Below are 13,287 nucleotides of genomic sequence, written 5' to 3' on the forward strand. Positions count from 1 at the left end.
TACAAGGGAAGAAGGGCAGGGAACATTTTCTTCATGCTCAGGCATAAATGAATACTGCCAGAAATACCTTAAAGAAAGTAATATTTTTTTCCATTTTCAGCTAAATATCCATCAATATTTACAATTGTGGAAATATACAACTATTTAGATGAATCATGCAATATCTTTATTGCTATGTTATTTGCAAAGGTTTTCTAAAGGCTGAGTGATCTCGCTACCGTTTTCAGAATGGTTTTATTTTCTTGGTTGTAGGTCACTCACTGGGCTTTTCTTCCTTGTGACATTCTGAAAAGTATGTTGTCTCTAAATAATATCGCAGCCAAAATGATTAATTCTGCTCAGAATAAGGAAATCTGGATTTTAAGAACATAAATGGAATTGAGAAGAAAAAAAACCTTCTCACTAATTTACAGTTAAACTGAAATTATTTATGCAAACAAACTGTGCAGGATTCATTTTACCTAACTTATATGTTTCTGAGTTTAATATCTAACTGGGAGCTAGCCAATCTAGCCTATGTTCTATTCAGTTGAAAAAGGCAAGTACCTCAAAAAAATATTCAGTTAGTTGCCTAACAGAAATCAGTTTAATCACTTTTTAAATGTTATTCATTATATATTTATTTAGAGGTTATTCTGTGAATATATATTTTAAAGATTCTTTCTACTAGTGTTGTAAAAATACGTTATAAGTTTTCCCATGCAGAGAGAAGACCTCAGAGTTGTATGGCATTTCTTGTTCCTAGACAACATTGTTTTGTAACATCCATTTTGCTGTAAGTTGGCCATGCTGCGAAGGTCTTTAAATAGCTCTAACAATTGTGTTTGTAAAGCCATTAGAGATGCAAGGATGTAATTTAGGCCTTGATTTGTTCTGGTGATAGAAAGTAGTTCATAGAGATGATTGAACTGTAGGGTCCTGATTTTTGGACCCAGTAAGTGAGCTATAACAGAATCTCTAGAATTTTAAAATTAAATTCAGTTTTCTGTGAATTTTTGCTTGAGCCATCTGTCCTCACCAACAGCTGTGATATGAGCACTCAAATTTCAGCAATGGTTGTTCTAAAAGATACATATATCTCAATATTACCAAAGAGTTGCTTACTTGAGAGATGTTTTCCTTCTTGAAAATACAGTTGTCATGAATAAAGTGATACACTTCACTCATAAGAGAGAGGCAGCAATATATTTATTGGTATAAAACAGAGATTTAACAAAGTTTGATAGTAAATGCAACAGAGGTTTAGCAAGATTTGATGGCAAGGTACACTCAATTGTTTACTGCCCAGAGGACAGTGTTAGATAAAACTGTCAGGGAGACCCTCCCATTGAGTCCTGAGGCTCAGGAAGGAGCCCCTTGTCTTCTAAACTTCTCAGAGGGGAGCTTAGCTGTGGTTAGATCCAAACAGTCTCAGACCTGGTCAACGGTTTATATCTAAAGGATTATATGTGCACAAGCAATCCTTTATACCACTTAACTAAGATTTCAAAGTTTAACACACTATTAATCACTTACCAAGAATCTGTTGCCGAAAGGTATCTCTCAGCCTTGAGGAGTAACCTTAAGCGGCATCCCTACTCAAGGGAAGGCCCTGTCGTGCAGCCCACTGCTGTGCAGGAGATCTCAGTGGGTTCTGGGCTCTCCACTATTTATGGAGCAAGTAATTGACTCATAGGCATATCTGCATACTGACTACAGAAGTTAGTTTCTTTCATACTGAACTTGAGTCACATCTTGACCAGCACTGTTCAGTGGGCACATTGTTCACAATAGGCTATTGTGTTGTTATCTGTCTCCTATGAATTCACTTTAGGATACAGCCATCACCACCCAGATACACCCTTCATGACCACCACAGACGGCTATCACTTGATCATTGTTACAGGAAACAGAGGTCAGGACTGGTTGGGGGGCACAGGGTCACAACTGTCAGCAACTGCAAGGAAGACATGCCTGCATGATACAGCATATTATCATGTAATTACAAAGGAGTATGCTGTAATTAGGTTAGGTCAGTGTCCTGGTTTCGGCTGGGACAGAGGTTTTTTTCTACTTAGTAGCTGGTGCAGTGCTGTGTTTTGCATTTGGTGTGAGAATAATATTGATAGCATACCGATGGTTTTTTAGTTGTTGCTGGGTGATGTTCATACTCAGTCAAGGACTTTTCAGTTTCTTGGGCCCTGCCAGCGAGAGGGCTGGAGGGGCACTGGAAACTGGGAGGGGACACAGACAGGACAGCTGGCCCGAACTAGCCAAAGAGGTATTCCATACCTTATGACATCATGCTGAGTTTTGAAACTGGGGGAAGAAGAAGGAAGGTGGAGGGGACATTTGGCATTATGGTGTTTGTCTTCCTGAGTACCTATTACACGTGCTGGAGCCCTGCTTTGCTGGGGATGGCTGAACACCTGCCTGCCCATGGGAAGTGGTGAATGAATTCCTTGTATTGCTTTGCTTGTGTGCGCAGCTTTTGCTTTACCTATTAAATTGTTCTTATCCCAACCCTCGAATTTTACATTCCTTTCTGATTGTCCTCCCCACCCCTCTGGGTGAGGGGGAGTGAGCGAGCAGCTGTGTGGTGCTTCATTGCTGGCCAGGGTTAAACCACAACAGTCAGCTAGAACCTGTTATAAATGCCAAACTACCAAGTGCCACTGTAATTGTAACAGAACTTAAGTATTACCACCAAGCAGTATTACCAATGCTTATGAATTCTTTCCTTTATCAAATATGAACTTTGATTACTTGCCATACAATCAATAAAATTAGCCCTTTTTGAACTAGCGCTACTATATATGTGTGTAGATGTAAAAGATATAAATTATTTCAATGGTACAGATTTCACAAAGCTCCATGATGATGTAGGATCGCTAAAGTCTTTGAAAGTTTCTAGGAAACGACTCTTTAACTTGTTTAAGAGATATTAAAATCCCTACCTGATTTTTTCTACTCAATTTTAAATTATTTTCAAGTTTTGCTCTTTTTTTGCTATAAAAGATAAAATGTTAAACCCTTTTATTATCATTAATGTATCTTCATGCATTGAAGATCTTGATCCACTAAGAATAATAATCTTAAGTGTCAGCTCAAAATCAAATATTGATAATTTCAGTCAGCATGGTGTGCCTCTGATAACAGTAAATGAGTGCTGCTTATATGCTTATACAATAGTAAAATAGCTCACTAAATCACCGCAAAGTGCATTGCATTGAGTTTGTATTATAGATAAAAAAGCAAGAACTTTCTTGTGAACATTGTAATAGGACTTTTCCATGAGTCTACCTTTTCCCTACTGCAGTGTAAATTCTACTGCATAATGCATACACATATAAAAATAAAGAAAATTATTTCAAAGAAAATAGCTTTTAATTTCTGTAGTAAATACTCGGATATATTTAACCCGAAGTTATCTTAGTGCATTAATTCAAACTTAGCATCAAATAGCAGTTAGGGTATTCCTCGAAACACAGTCTAATACTTCTCTTAGTTATCTCTTACCCTTAGGAGCCAGTAGTAGTTAGCTAACAGCATTTCATTTCTTCCAGAAGAGAACGGAGCTGCTCTTTCTTGGAGTGAATGAGGACCTCTCTAAAGGAGCACTTCTTTCCCTTGACATTGTCTTGGAAGCAGGAACAGGGTGACTTCTGGTTTACTTTGTTGTGGGCAGTGGAAATCATAGAAGTGGGGACAAGCCTGAGATACTGACTGCACTTGGTTTGTCTTTGTTTCTCACTAGCCAAATAAATTTTAATTGTCAATAAATTAAATTAATTTTCTCCAAGTCGGGTCAGTTTTGCCTGTAATGGTAACTGGTAAGTGATTTTCCTGTCTTCATCTCTACTCAAGAGCTTCTTCATCCTGTTTTCTCCCCCATCCTTCGGAGGTGGGGGAGCATCTGGCTGTATGCCAAGGCTAACCCACCACAAGGTGGGGCACTGGCCGTGGAAAGCCGCAAGACCATTTCTTTCAGTGTGGTGCAAAGCATTTGATACTATCCTGCATGATATCCTTATCTCAAAACCGGAAAAAGAAGGATTTGATGGATAGACCACTATCACTCTACTCTGCTCTCATGAGACCTCACCTGGAGTACTGCGTTCAGCTCTGGCACACCCAGCATAAGAAGCACATGGAGCTGTCGGAGCAAGTCCAGTGGAGGCCACAAAGATGACCAGAGGGCTGGAAAACCTCTCCTATGAAGACAGGCTGAGGGAGTTGGGGTTGTTCAGCCTGGAGAAGAGAAGGATCCAAGGAGACCTTATTGCAGCCTTCCACTATCTAAAGGGGGCCTACAAGAAAGCTGGAGAGGGACTTTTTACAAGGATGTGTAGTGATAGGACCAGGAATAATTTCTCTAAACCAAAAGAGGGCAGATTGAGATTAGATATTAGGAATAAACTATTTACTGTGATTGTGTCAAGACCCTGGAGCAGGTTGCCCAGAGTACCTGTGGATTCCCCATCCCTGGAAGTGTTCAAGACCAGTTATTTTCCATTTTTTTTCCTTCCTCAGAGATTTCAGCTTTTCATGAATGACTCCTTCAGTAGCATAGGTATGAATACTGAAGGGCAGCTGCTACCTGGGCCTCTGGTGAGGGCTCTATAGCTGGGTTGCATGACATAAAGTCACATTTGGCACTGGAGAGCTATGAGAAGGGATTTTACATGGTGCTATGTGATCTCTGAGATAACGCTTGACCCTCTAGGTATCCCATCTGATCTGCAATTCATGATCCACAGTGTGCAGTCAGGTAAGATATAAATGATCTTGAGGAGTTACCTGACAGTGACAGAGTGGCCACTGAGGACAAAGAAGTTATACTCAAACTAAGGCAAAAAAAGGTTAATCAAAATTTCAGAGTTAAAAGTACATAGCTAACTGGCAAATCTGTTGCAAATAGGCAATGATTAAAGTGACAACTTTCAATAACTTACTTCAGTGTTCTATAAGTTGAGAATAAGATATTCAAGTCTAAAAGATATCCTAAAGAGACCCAGTGACACATGTATAATGCTTAATTAGCAGACTTGATAGAATCATAGAATCACAGAGTTGTCTAGGTTGGAAAAGGCCTTTAAGATCATCAAGTGCAACATCAAGTGGACTGTGAAGTCCACTACTAAACCATGTCCCTAAGTGCCACATCTATACATCTTTTAAATACCCATAGGGATGGTGACTCAACCACTTGTTATGGTGTATCCAATATCCCTGATGTTGGGAAAATTGTCTTAGTCAACATTGCAACCACTGCAAAACATGTTTGCAGGAGAGTTATTTATTGAGTCATTTGTTCAAGTCTACTTAAATGTGAAGATCTGACCAAACCAAATGTACCTGTGTACGAAGTCAAAACCAGCTTTCATGTCGACTTGGATATATTTTTGCAATTCAGAAGGTACTTGAGATCTGGGAGTGACATGCTGCTATGCTGTGAAAGCCAGGTTTCCTAAAGAACAGTACAATGTGTGCTTTGCTCACCAGCACCATACTTGGATTTCAGAGAGACTTATAAAGCTTATAAAAGTTTGGCATTTGTCTTGTGATTACAGGGAAATGTTCATGCACAAAACTGAAACTGTATTGGTTGTTTTTATACTCCCCACCCCCCACCCCCCCACCCTCAGTCTACCTTGTGCACTACTGAGTTCTCCAGATTAAATGACATTTGCAAGGCTGAGATCAATAATTTCTATTTGAAAAATAATTGCTATTTGTAGGAAATACTGATTTAGGTTTCTGAGAGAAAATGACAAATAACAGAGAACACAGGAAACCATAAACCACTGAAAATGACATTTATAAATAAAGCATGGTTGAAATAAAAGTTTCTGTAATTTAAAAACCATTAACACCTCACAGATGTGCAAGCAAGGTAAAATGTGTTATGAGGTAATAATTTGAGGTGATTGCATATGAGGACAATGCAATGAGTGAAGAAACAATTTTGCTTCTTGTGCTGTCCTGACATTTTGCCAGGCTAGGTTTATGAACTCCATGGGAGGAACCTCACTACTCTATTTGTTCAGTTTACATTACACAACAAAATGCAACTCAGTTTAGATTGTGTTGACACGTCTTCTTGGGCAGCAAGGCCTGGGCCAGGATTTGTCAGTATGCAACTTCATTATAATTACCCATTTAATAGTGAGGATACTGCAAATGACTTATTTGGGCGTAAGAAGATCCATCACAAAAGATCTGAGATAATTTTCCATAGCTCATTATAGGGTAAGTGATGGTTTGGACTAGATTCAACATCTTTGAGGAACACTGTGCTTTGGCTGCTATGAACACAATAACCTTTCTGTGGAAGCTTGATGGACCCACAACAGTGCTTTTTGTTTAACACTCCTGTGCTCAGTTGTGTATTCCCACAAAGATCCTGAGTAGATGAGTGGGGTTTGTGTCCAGGTCACACGTTTTTGAATCTTACGATAAAAATTACTAGTAACTTCGTGGAATTCAAAGAGTTCTGTGTTCAGTCTTATTGAATTTTTATCACAGCACTGGTTTTTGCATGGAATTAACTTAGAAAATATTTCTTGATTCCTCTTATTCTCACTGTGGGAACAGAGATTATATCTGACCCGAAATAAAAGAAACCATTTGTTTGCAGTTACTGTCAAAAAGTTATCGCTAAGATTTGCACTGCTAGCATCCTCATTTGGGTCCTATTGTATACAAGGGAACAACAATTTTCTTCCTCTGTGAAGCTAGAGTTTTCAGGGCATGCATTAAATTACACACTGAAACAAGCACAAACATTTGACCAAAACCTGTATAGACTGCTAAGTATGATGCATAAGTAATATTCTTTTTTTTTTTTTTTTTTTTGTTAATTTCATATGAAAGCTGTTACAAAAATACTGAAAAATCACAGTCAGAAAACAGTTATTAAAACCAGGATGATACTGATGGCTTTCCTTATAACTCGTAGATCACAAAATTTCATAAGTTAAAATTAAAACCCAAACAAACTAAAAATTAGTGGCAGAGCTGAACTATTGCTATCCCTCCACAAGAAAATTCAGTGACGAGTTGCCAGGCACAGCAGAGGCTGGTGCCTTCCATAGGCCAGGCAGCAGCAGGGGCTCCCCGGGAGGGGTGGGCAGGGCAGGGCAGCCAGGGCCTGCCCCATGGCTTAGCAGGTGGGAGCCACAGGGCACAGGGCCAGCCTCATCTCTGGGTACTGGGCACCTCCCTGGGGATGGCGATGGCACACAGCCGGGCTGGGATGTGCACTCACAGGCTGGCTCTGCTCAGTGGGCCCATGGCTGGTCAGGGCTGTGGGAAGCTGGAGACCGTGGCGTATGCTCGAGCAGGGGATGATGAACCTGGGGGGACTGAAACGGGGTCCTGCATCATGGGCAGGGTGAAGAGAGTCCTGGGGGAGTCTGGACAAGGACAGCAATCATAGAGTCACAGACTGATTGAGGCTTAACTTTAGAGGTCACCTTGTTCAACCTCCTGCTACAGTAGCTTCATCTATAGTAGGTTGCCCTGCCCCATGTTCAGACAGCTTTTGAAGACCTCCAGGATCTCCAACCTGTCCTAGTGCTCTGTCACTCTGACAGCAAAAAAAGGTGTTTCCTGATATTCAGAGAGAACCTACTGTGTTTCAGTTTGTCCCTATTACCTCTGGTCCTTTCACTGAGCACCTCTGAAAAGAGCCTGGCTCCATCTTCTTTGCACTTGTTTTTTCTTCTATTCTGAATTCAGAAATGAAAGTTGCTTTTTAACATTACTGAATCCAAAGTGATGTAATCAGTTGATGTGTTGCAATGAACAGGGCATCAAGCATAGGCTTTATTATCTTACATCCTAGCGTGTAAGACATGGACCTAGATTATTTTCTGTCTTGTCTTTCAGCTTTGGAAGTGAATGAAAATATGTAATTATTCGAACAGTATTACTCTTAGAGTCTCCAACACTATTTCCACCTTTGCTTTTCTTTTCCTTTCATATCTCAGATACTGCCAAAACATGTTACCTCTGCCTGTTGGATATAACTTTTGCTTTTATTCATGATTTTCATACATAGAAATCTTGATGAGCCTAGTAATTTCTGTATCATCTTCTCATCTGAACATCCTACTATTTTCACCCCACTGATGTCAGTCTTATGAAAAAGATACTGTCACATTCGAAGCTGCCATAATTAGAATGTTCAAATCAGCAAAGGAGATTAAAAACACTTTTCAGAGTAACATGGAGGAGTTCATGTCTCACCAAGGGAAATGGTGATTTTTTCTCATTTTATTTGTAGCAAGAAAACATCCATTACCAAAAAAAAGTTTAAAAAAGTAGAGAAATACAAATATTTAATAGCAATAAGTATTAAACAGAAACTATAAAGTTATTTTTATGTTGCCAGGAAACTTCACTAAGTTTTTGATCTCAGCAGGTAGTCTATTTACTAGATTTACTTCAGAAGGTTTTTTTGGTGGGGGTGCTACAGGGGTAGCCTCTGTGAGAAGAGGCCAAGAGCTGTGCCATTCTAGAAAAAGAAGTTGGTTCTGGACGGCTTCAGCAGACCCACCATGGGACGCAGCTGACTCCCTCAGCCAAAATGATGGCACCTTCTGGCAAACATATTTAAGAAAGGGCAAAAAATCATACACTACAACTGTGAAAGAGAGGAATGATAAATATATTTGAAACAATCTTGCACAATCAGAGAAGAAGCATGGGCAGGAGGTGCTTCAGGCACTGGAGCACAGTCTCCATTGAAGCCCATACAGAAGACTGGTGAAGCAGGTTATCCCTATGCAGCCCATGGAGAAGACCATGTTGGAACAGATATCCACACTGCATCCTGTGGAGGACCCCATAATGGAGCAGAAGGAAATGCCCTGAAGGAATATGCAACCCATGAGGACCCCATGCCAGTAGGTTCCTGGCCACCACCACATCCATGGAGAAGAGCCTATGCAGGAGCAGATTTTCTGGAAGGACCTGTGACCCTGTGGAGGATCCACACTGGAACAGTCCATTCCTGAAGGACTGTACCTCCTGGCAAGGACCCATGTTGTAGCGGTTCTTGAAGAACTGTATCTGGTGGGAAGGATGCCTACTGGAGAACTTTGTGAAGGACTGTTTCCCAGGGGTGGAATCCCATGCTGGAGCTGGAGAAGAGCATGAAGAGGAAGGAACAGCAACAAACTGTTTTGACTGCAGCCCCCATTCCCCATCCCTTCGGCACCATTTGCGGGATGGGGTGGGAGGAGGAAGAGGAGTTGGGAATGAGGGAGTGAAACTGAGCCTGTGAGAAAGCACATGGGGACAGGGGAAGGTGGTTTTGTTTTTGTCTGTGTTTCTCACCATCCTATTGTATTTTTAATTAACAATAAACAATATTGCCCTTTCCCAAGCTGAGTCTGTTTTGCCTGTGATGGTAATTAGTAAATGATCTCCCTGTCCTTATCTCGACCCACAGGCTTTTCCATCTTATTTTTCTCTCCCTGTCCTGTTGAGAAGGGTGACTGAGAGAGCAACTGGGTGGAGGTCGGGCAGCCAACCAAGGTCAAACCCACCATAGCTACCAACCTACTTATCTGATAATTTAGTTCTTTCCCTAGAATACGCTGCTGCTACAGTTGAGGCAAGTAATAAGACATCAAGTTTTGTGAAAAGAAGGAATTGTTGACTTGGAAATTTGTGTGTCTGCCTTACGTTATTTGAATTTATTTTTTTTCCAAAGTAACTCAGAGACAATGTAAGTCTTGTATTAAAAATGATGCATATTTTATCATTGTATTAACAGTGGGGGAGGGGCTGTGTAGGTACTACACTACTGAGCCAGTGAAATTTCTTCTGGGTTTCTTCTGTTTTGTTTTTTTTTTATTTTTGCTTGGGTTCAGTTTCCTCCCTCTCCCCATGAACTGTTTTTTCATACAATCTTCTCACAAACTGATTTGCTAGATATTTATTATATTATATCACATTATATTATAATATAACATTATATTATATTAGATTAGATTAGATTATACCATATTGTAATCATTCATAGTTATATAATTGGTAAGTATTTTAAGCTGAATTAAGGTTGAATATTTTAATGTGTTTTGATCCAAATGTGAAATGTGAATCCAATGCAGATACCAATAAAAAGAGAAATTACATTTTTGTGTTTCCATGTTATGACTTCAGCTGCCCTCCAGTTAGGTGTTCAATCACATCTATAGCCTTAGGCATTGCACAACACAGTAACTGGAAGAATGAATCATGAGATAACAGAGCATGGCTATGGTATTACTTCCTAATTAACACAGCTGTCATAAGAGTCAGTAGGAATATCTGAAGGAGCCTTTAAAAAAATTGTCTGTAACAGGTTAAGTGTTACAAGGAAAGCTTATAGAAATCAGCACATTTGGGAAACATCTTGAATATTAAAATGTTTAAAGGAAAGAAGTCAACCTAAATATGTCACGTATCTTGCTTTTTTCTTTTCTTGTCTCTTATTCATAAATGCATTTTTATGAAAGCAGAGATTTATTTTTGATGAATAAAAATTCATCTGCTGCTTCTGTTTGTTCCTCCAGCTGAAGTCATAGTCCTCTGACATCATGATCACTGTTAGGACACCTCACCTTGATGTCACAGAAGTGAATCCAAGTAGATACAAAGAAAAGAACCTGTTCTTTGTAATTAAAGCTTGACTTCTCCCCATATTAAAAAGAAGAAAAAAAGAGAGTGAGAGAGAGAGAGAAGAAATCCACAGAATGTAAATTATGTAGTAGTGGGAATAGTCCTTTATTAGAAAAAATACCCAGTATCTTCTAAGTGTATTTAACCTATTTTCTGCCTTCTTACACTGTGGATTCTGACTACAGAGACTTAGTATATTTAATGTTAAAAGTTTCTGCACAGTTACTTAAATCAGATCTTGTTCCAAATATATGTTGTTACAAACACTGATGTTGTATCTATTCTTTAACTAAAAAAAAAATTAAAGTAACCTGATAGCTATTAGAAACAAGCAGAGTTCCATTTCCTATTGAGCATTTTAAAACAGTGTTTTACAGGAATGGATACATCCCCACCCCCACGCCCCCACCCCCCACATGATACGTAAACTATATTTCAAAATATAATTCAACAAAAACAGACATGGAGAAAGAAAGAAAAGAAAGAAAAGAAAGAAAGAAAGAGAGACAGAAAGAGAGAAAGAGAGAGAGAGAGACAGAAAGAAAGAGAGAAAGAAAGAAAGAAAGAGAGAAAGAGAGAAAGAGAGAGAGAGAGACAGAAAGAGAGAAAGAGAGAGAGAAAGAAAGAAAGAAAGAGAGAAAGAGAGAAAGAAAGAGAGAAAGAAAGAAAGAAAGAAGAAAGAAAGAAAGAAAGAAAGAAAGAAGAAAGAAAGAAAGAAAGAGAGAAAGAAAAAGAAAAAAGAGGAAGGAAGGAAGGAAGGAAGGAAGAAAGGAAGGAAGGAAGATGACTGAGTGTGAAATGAATGATCCTGAAAAACAATAATAGGAATTAGTACACAATCTGATTTTTTTAAAAGAATTGATTTCACATGGACAGTTTAGGCAGATTCTAACAAGTATATTATTATGCTTTAATGCAGTTAACATCCTCTGCCATTTTTTTCAGCTACTGAAGGTGTGATTAGTAATTCTATTTTTTTTCTTTCCATGAAAATATTTTTTTTAATCAGGAAATGTACTTTTGTTGAAACTTACTTCTTTAAAGAGGTTTAGACAACTCCTAAACTTAATTTGGAAACTTTCCCAGGTTCAGAATGGAATTTCAAAATGCAGAACAAATCCTACTTCACTACTGTAAAAGGACTGAGGGACATACACTGGGAGTATGTCAGAAATCAAATTGAATTCCCACAAAAGAGAAGAGTGATATAAACTTCATCTCTTCTATGTAAATGTCCACATCATCTGTTTGGATGAGTTATGTCGTTTTCAAAATTAAAACCAAAATGAAAACAGATCTGTAATCCCCAATTATTTTTGCCCAGGAAGAGGTTTCCCAGCTGATCTTATGCCTTTACCTGTCAGGTATCTAAAGTAACTGATAATTCTTATGTATCATTTAGTATAGCACAGAGCTCTAAGAGCACGGTTTGATAATCAGATACTCTAGGTAAAAATGTTATTTCATGTTTACATTTATGTCATATATTTATCTCTTTTTTTCCATCTTTGTTTAAAATTATGACATTATTTTAAAACAACAACAACAAAATAGAAATCTTGGCCATAAACTCTATGGTATTAAGAAAAAGAAATCATTACAATTTCCAGAATATATTGCATATACAGTAAGAAAGAGAAATTTTTCTAAATGTTGTCAACTGTCTGGCACTGATGGCAGGATTTTATCTTATGCTGTGGTGTCCAGATCAAACAGAAAGACCTTAAATGTGAGTAAACAATGAATACAATTAGCAAGATATTAGATCAAGTACTAAAATACAGTTCTCTTTAATGGAAATAATGTAATATTTGCATACGCAGCAGTACAGTACAAGGTATCAGAGTGATCAGTTCTGTATGGAGGATTCTGAAGCAGTGTAACTAGTTATTTCTGTTGTAGCCTTACATAACCTTTTGAAAGGCTCCGCCCATGCTATCAGTTGTGGGAAGATTCATGTTAATTGTTATCAAACAATTCTTTTATCACCAATTAATCATTAATGTGTGCAGCCCTGGGTCCTCTAGTATCATCTTGTTACTGTCTTTTTCAAGGCATCTGCTTCTTACAGTGCAATCAGCGGCTGCCAGTAAGAAAGATGCCCATAGCCAAATGAAAGTTATTAACAAATTCTACATATATAAGGGGCCTCTCATCGGTTTGATACTGATATAACTCTCAGCTTCCACTATTTAACAAGTCTTTAGTAACATCAGTGTTGTGGGTTAAGCCAGAGAGGCAGCTAAGGACCACACCACTGCTTGCTCACCCCCCTTGAAGTGGGATGGGAAAGAGAATCATAAGGATGAAAGCGAGAAAATCGTGGATTGAGATAAAGACATTTAACAGGTAAAGTAAAAGCTGTGCATACAAACATAGCAAAATAAGGAATTCATTCACTGCTTTCCATTACCAGGAAAGCAGGGCTCCATCACGCATAACAGACAGGCAAGACAAACACTGTAACTCATAATATCCCCCCTACCTTCTTCCCCCAGCTTTTATTGTTGAGCACACTGCCATGTGGTATGGTCAACTGGAATATTGAGTCCTGACTCTGTACCCTCCCAACTACTTGTACACCCCCAGCCTCCTCACTGGCAGGGCAGCATGGGAAGCAGAAAAGTCCTTGGT

This window comes from Falco rusticolus, chromosome 2 (genome assembly GCF_015220075.1).
Source record: "Falco rusticolus isolate bFalRus1 chromosome 2, bFalRus1.pri, whole genome shotgun sequence".
Lineage (NCBI taxonomy): Eukaryota > Metazoa > Chordata > Aves > Falconiformes > Falconidae > Falco > Falco rusticolus.